The sequence below is a fragment of the Nannospalax galili genome, unplaced genomic scaffold (genome assembly GCF_000622305.1).
Source record: "Nannospalax galili isolate Female #2095 unplaced genomic scaffold, S.galili_v1.0 scaffold768, whole genome shotgun sequence".
NCBI classification, from domain to species: Eukaryota; Metazoa; Chordata; class Mammalia; order Rodentia; family Spalacidae; genus Nannospalax; species Nannospalax galili.
The window spans coordinates 7,693,339-7,700,933 of NW_008360317.1; positions in this window are offsets into that span (position 1 = coordinate 7,693,339).

A 7,595-nucleotide genomic window follows, 5' to 3' on the forward strand; every position below is an offset into this window, starting at 1 on the left:
TCCTGTCTCAGCTGTCCAAATAACTGGAACTATAGGCATGTTCCATCACATCCTGTGTCTATGACTTTATACAGGGTTATTAGCAACTACCTAATCTTGTTTTAAATTTTTCGATGAACTGGAAGCAAAAACTTTTCTAATTGTGGTAGTTACACTGCTATATTGAAAGAGTTTATTAATGTTCTTAGCATATATTGTACATTATAACATTGTATGGCGTTTTACCCCATTTACTACTATTTTGTCCTATTTCCTCTACCCTATTACTCCATTACCCACTATTACCCAACTTGCACTTATCCTCATCATCTTTCCAATACCCCTCCCCCTTCTACTTTTCAAGGTGTGTGTGTGTGTGTGTGTGTGTCCCAATGAGTTTAATTAGGAGCTTGGGTGAGGATTGTCTACAGGATCATGGGCACCTTACCAGTTGCTACACCACTAAAAGAGGTCTCTCCATCTTCAAACAACCATTTAACTACAAATCCTCACAGAGGAGCGGGGCATGAGCATCTCCCTCTACCATGACAGAACGTTGATGAGCCCAGTCTTGTGCAGGTAATCACAGCTGCACTGGGTTCAAGCATGCAACGGCCATGTCATACCTGAAAGTCAGCATTCCTTAGCACAGCCTGCACCCCACACCCTTCTCTGACTCTTAGAATCTTTCTGTCCTTCTGCACTATTCACAGAGCCTTGCAGGGGGTGATATAGGTGGCCCATTTATGGTTCAGTGTTTGCCAATCACTTATTCTCAGCACTTAGACAAATTTTAAGTCTCTACAGTTATCAATTCCCACTTCAAAAAGCAGCTTTTCTGACCAAAGCTGACATGGCACTAGTCTATGGAGATAAACATAGTTATTGAGAATGCAATTTGATGGGCTTATGTCCATTCAGCAAAACAGTAGGAACTTCCTCATTAGGATCTAAGACCTTCCCAGCCATGGGCTTTCAACCAGGTATAGTATCAGACCCAAATTCCTCCTTGTGGAGCAAGCCTCAAACCCAATCAGAAAGTGACTGGTTACCTCCGTAAAGACTTCCCATTTTTGCACCAGGAGGCACTTTTTGTCTTATTGGTCTATAGTGTTTGCACCCAGAGTTCACAGTTGAAACTGTTGACAGTTCTTCCCTATCATCCTATAGAGCACCTGCTCAAACTAGGCAGGTTAGCCAGCAGAGACAAAGCTTCCAGTTGAGTTCCACTGTGATTTCTCAGTGTTCTATAGCCAGGGCATATGGTGTCCAGTAATAGAGTCTTACTGTCTAGTTCTGGTGGACAACCAACAGCAGTGGCAATTGCTCATTTATTTTAGGGGCCTCCCTAACCAACAACTCAGCCCACCCCTGTGAAAGGATATATAGTTTTTCATCACAGAGGAATTAAACTAGAAAATAATGTCAACAACCAAACTTTTAAAAAGAAAAAATAGGGATGGAGATGAAACTTAGCGGTAGAGAGCTTACTCAACATACTCAAGGTGTTGTGTTGGATTCCTGGCACCAATGAAAAAATAAAAAATGTAAAGACACAAGGTCCAGAAATACACTCATAATGCAAGAGCCAAAGAAGAAAAAAGCAATAAATGAAAATTTAAAAATGTTTTGAAATAAATTATTAAAAAATTCAGGTCATGCCGGGCAAGGTGGCACATGCCTTTAATCCCAAAATTTAGGAGGCAGATGCAGGCAGATCTCTGTGAGTTTGAGGCCAGCCTGGTCTACATAGTTCCAGGCCAGCTGGAGCTACTAGGAGACCCTGTCTCAAAAAAAAAAAAAAATCCAGGTCAAGCCCTGTGAGATAAAGACAGTAAGGAAAATACCCTTAAATTCATAGATTAGGAGAGAAACTGAAAATAATGTCAAAAAGGGAAGAAAAATAAAATTCAAAGGCAGTAGAAAGAAGTACATGGAAACATAATAGAATCAATAGTCAAGAACTGACTCCTTGAAAAAACTAACAAAATGAATGAATCTTAAACCAGGAGTAGCTTATGCAAGAAATGCCAGCACTTGGGAGCTTAATTAAGAAGAATCTCTAATTTGAAGCCAGCTTGGGCTACACAGTAAAATTTAAGTCTAGTTGGAACTACACTACAAGACCGTGTCTCAAGGGGCTGGAGAGATGGTTCAGCAGTTAAGAGCACTGGCTTTTCCTCCATAGGACCCTGGTTTGGTTCCCAGCACCCACATGGCAGCTCACAACCATCCTTAACTCCAGTTCCAGGGGATCTAATGCCCTTTTCTGACCTCCATGGGCACCAGGCATGGACATGGTGTACTTATATACATTCAGGCAAAACACTCATACACATAAAATCTGAAAAAAAATCAAAAAATAGATTTACAATTATATAAATACAAAAGTCTCAAATGATTCTAACAACATATAATATGGCTAATAAAAGAGGAATGTATTCCAGGAATGTAAGGATGATTTGTCAGTTGAAAATCAATATAATTCATCACATAAATAGTATAGGAAAAACCCCACATTTCAGAAAAAAAAATTCATAAAATATAATGCTTATGTTTTTAAAAACCAATAAACTAGAAGTGGAAAGAATCATATTTAACCTATTATCATTTACACACACATACTTCTAGGATACAATGGATATGGTACTAAAATGTCAAAAACTTTCTCTGAAATCAGGACATGGGATGGAAGTCGTAATCAGAATATGAAAGGAGACTTGAAAGGAAGAAATAAAACTAAAGATCTGCAGATGGAGCCTGGTGAAGCACCCACCCCTGTAATTCCAGCTACTCCAGGGCTAAGGCAGAAGGATCACAAGTTCAAGTCTATCCTGGGCAACTTATACAAATTCTATCTCTGTTTTTGTTGATGATATTTTTTTTTAGCTCTACACATAGCATGATTGTGTAGTGCTCCTCTCCTGGGTATAAGTATTTAATTGTTTACTTATATGCCAGTAAAAATTGGAAAACAGAAAGTTTACATGACCTACCTACAAATCATACCCAGAAGTCTAATGGAACATGTGTTAAGAATTCTATGCACAGAACTCTACAAAGAACCTTTATATTTAACCAGTATGAAAAATATGGATTATTATCAAGAATACCTAAATAGGGACTGAAGAGATGGCTCAGCAGTTAAGAGCACTGGCTGCTCTTCCAGAGGACCTGGGTTCAGTTTCTAGCACCCAAGTGGTAGATAACAACTATCCTTAACTCCAGTTCCAGAGGATCTGACACCCTATTCTGGCCTCCACAGACGTTGCACCAATATGATGCACTTAAATTCATGCAGGCAAAACACTCATACACAACAAAAATAGATTTTAAAAAAATTTAAAACCTAAGTAGACATAGCAAGTTCATAGAATTAGAAATATAAAGAGCCAATTATCCCCAAATTGATAAACAGATTTCTCTCAGCTTACAATGGAGTTACATCCTGGCAAAGCTATCATAACTTGAAAGTGCATTTAGTGCATTTAGCCTACCAAACATCACAGCTTAGCAATGTGGCATCCTTAGTATCAGTTATTCACTCACATGATGGTGTAGCTGTTTGGGAACTGCAGGTCACTGCCACTGCTGAGCACCGCAAGAGAGTTCTATCCCACACAGCACCTGCCACCCCAGGAGAGCATCAAAGTGTGCCATTTGAGGTACAGTCTCTACTAAATGCATATTGCTTAACACCATGATAAAGTTTGAGAAATCCTAAGTCAAATTACCCTAAATGAGAGACCATCTGCATAGATTTTGTGCAATCATAATATCCCAGAAGAATTTGTGTGCATAGACACTGAAGCATAGTGAAGAAAAGATGGTCTTTTCAATAAACATGGTTGATTCAAATAAATATACATACAGTGCTCAGGTAAGAAGCATGACTACTATGCAGAAATCAATATCAGGGAGAATATAGTTTTAAGTTTCAAATTAAAATAATAAAATTTCTTTAAAATGACATGGCAAATTTTGTAACTCAAGCACATATTCCACAAACAAGATGTAGACTACATTGACAAATGAAAAAGAACAAAAATACATTAAAATTAAGAACTTAAATATTAAAATACCATGAATATAAGAAAAGTAAGCATGGGGCTGGAGTAAGCATGGGGCTGTAAGCTCAGCAGTTAAGAGCACTGGCTGTTCTTGTAGAAGACCCAAGTTTGAATCCCAGCACCCATATGGCCACCAACAACCATTTGTAAGCCCAGTTCCAGGCAATCCAATGCCCTCTTCTGGCCTCTCTGGCATTGTACACATGTGACGCACTTATGTACACGCAGGCAAAACACCCACACATATAAAATAAGAACAAAAACAATTTGGGGGGATCTTTTTGAGACAGGGCCACCCGTAGCTCCAGCCAGCCTGGAACTCACTATGTAGACCAGACTGGCCTTGAACTCATAGAGATCTGCCTGCCTCTGCCTCCTGAGTGCTGGGATTAAAGGCATGTGCTACCATGCCCAGCTAGAACAAATAAATTTTTAAAAATTAGAAAAGTGGGAGTAGGAGATATTGATAAGCAGTAGAAGGCTTGCGATAATCTATCAAGAACTTCAATAAGAATAACTTTTAATGAACACTATAATACAACTAATATTCCACAACTGGTCATACACAGAGATTGTCTGTGAATTGCCCAAGTCTAAGTGGCATATCTAGGATGCAACTTCTACACCTAAAGCTCATGGAACATAGGATAAGGGACGAAGAGAACACTAATGCATCTTTCAGTTCTCATCAATGAAGCTCCCTCATGCAACAGATGGCCAGGAACACAAAAGGCCACAAATGACCAAAATGTGGAGAATAAGAGTTGGCAGAGTGTAGGTCTTTGGAAAGGTGTCCTATATAAAAATCCACCCACCCATGGTTCAGGGCCCATTGCAGAAGAGAGGGCGGAAAGATTGTGAGAGTCAGGGAGGAAGTGCATGACTATATAGAAATGGTCCTCAGGCTCCTGGGACTTTTCTCATAGGAACTTACAGCAATGGTGTCAGCATGCACAAGGCCCATGCAAACTTAAGCAGACAAAAACCCAGCATATAACTGTGGAAATGAGCAGCAGGCCCCAATCTTAGTCAAAGAATTATTGGCAGCTGATTACTGACAGGTGAGGAAGAGCTGTTCTTCTTAAAGGAAGGGACTCTAGATCTGCTTACTAGATCCCAATGAATGAACTTGCACTGAGGGACATCTGGGGACACTAACTTTACATGACAGGTCTTAACACAAATGACAGAATGTATGAACTCCAGTGGCGGGGGGTGGGCTATGGGAGGGTGCCAAAGGGGAAGGAGTATAAAGATGATTTTCTGTATGAAATAAAAGTTCAATAAAATTTTATAAAATAAAATAAAATATTGAATAAAAAATACAACTAACAAAATGTCTAAAATTTTAAAGATGGTGACATATGAAAGATGTACAATAAAAGCATTCTGTTACCAGTGTTAAAGTAGATATGTTTACATTGGAAAACAGCTTAGCATTTGAATTTAATTAAATATATGCACACATATCAATAATGTTCAAATAAATTCCCTTATAGTAATACATTCATTTCTTTACATTAAATGTGCACCAAAATATATATGGAACATCATTCCTAGAAAATAATATTCATTATAGGCCAGTATAGGGGAAATGCTGTATTGGGGTTCTCCAGAGAAATGGAACCAATAGAATGAATATATTGAAAGACGATTCATTAGATTTGCTTGCATGATGTGGTCTGGGCAGTCCAGAAATGGCTGCCTTCACATTACAGAGGCTGAGAAGTAGGTAGCTCCCTAGTTCACGAGGCTAGATGCCTCAGCATTTCCAGTGTGAAGTTCTGGAGGATTCCTGGAGAGACACTGGTCTTCAGTCCATGTTGGAAGGCTGAAAAAGTTGCGTTCTATTGTCAGCCAAGAACAGCAGAGAGCTTCGCCTTTTGCTTGCTTGGCCTTCCCTCTCACTGCCTAGTTGATTTATCCTGTTGCTTCTAGTATTGATTTCTTCACTGATATTAGAACCAGTGTTTCCAGGCTTCCATCATTGACTAAGGCACTCCAGGAACCCTTCAGGTTTTCGGCACCAGATTGGGAACCACCAACTTAATACATTAGAAGTCCTCTTAACTGATTCATCACACTGACTGATATTTTCCATTCCAATTAAACACAATGACAGCAGATGCCCAGGACATCCTGTTAGCTTGTGGCTAGTTAGGCATCCCTGCACTTAGTGGCCATGCCCACGTCTGCTCTTAAAAATAATTTCTTGTCATATATTGTCTGTGCACTTTATATTCATTTAACATTTATATAGATGCCCCCCAACATTACTTAGTTATTGCTACCACAGAATGGCTACATAAACAAGAGAGGAAGGTCTTACCTTGACTCACAATTTCAAAGGTGTTAGTCTGGAGGGCATGGAGGAGCAGAGTAGTTCACATCATGGTAGACAGGAAACAAAAAGAAGGCAAAAATTGAAGATCAAGGTCAAGGCTCGGTGTCTAAAGCACTTGCTGTACAACCCAGAGGACTAGAGTTTAGATCCCTGGAATCCATGTAAATGCTTGGAGGGCATGGTGGTCAGTCTATTATTCCAACCTCAGAAGGTGCAGGTGGGATCCCCAGAGCAAGCTGGTTAGTGAGACTAGCCATACCAATAGAGCTGGATTTGACTGAGAGAGCCTACTTCAAGGTCTGCACCCAGAAACCCACTTTCTTGAACAAGGCTATACCTCCTGAAGGATTCATAACCTACCAAAACAATGGTACCAGCTGGGGACAAAGTGTTCAAACATATGAGCCCACGGGGTGGGGGGGGGGCGGTATTTCAATTCAAACCATAGCAGTTTTTTAAAAAAATATTGAACCACTTTTATTCCCCAAGGGGGAATGGATGGAGCAAGCTCCTATTCCAACTCCTAGCTACAAAACTGCATAGCAGGTATTTAAATCATTTTAAGATGATTGTTATATAAAGTGAGAGATAAGGATGTAGTTTCATTCTTCTATATGTGGATATCCAATATTTCAATTCAAACCATAGCAGTTTTTTAAAAAAATATTGAACCACTTTTATTCCCCAAGGGGGAATGGATGGAGCAAGCTCCTATTCCAACTCCTAGCTACAAAACTGCATAGCAGGTATTTAAATCATTTTAAGATGATTGTTATATAAAGTGAGAGATAAGGATGTAGTTTCATTCTTCTATATGTGGATATCCAATTGTATTAGTCAGGGTTCTCCAAAGAAACAGAACCAGTAGGATGAATATATATGTATAGAGATTTATCAGCTTAGCTCACAGGATAGAGTCTGAATAGTCCAACAATGGCTGCGCCACACTGGAGAGGCTGAGAATCCGTAGTTGCTCAGTCCATAAGGCTGGATGTCTCAGTAGTCCCAATCTGGCGCTGAAGGTCTAACGAATTCCAAAAGATCAGCTAGTCTTCAGTCTACAGCAGCAATATGAACTCACTAGCGAGAGAGAAGGCAAGCAGCAAGAAGCCTGGCATTCTCCTCTGCCATGGCCTTTTATACACGGGCTGCCATCGGAAGGTAACACCCACATTTAGGGTGTCTTCCAGCTTCAGATGATC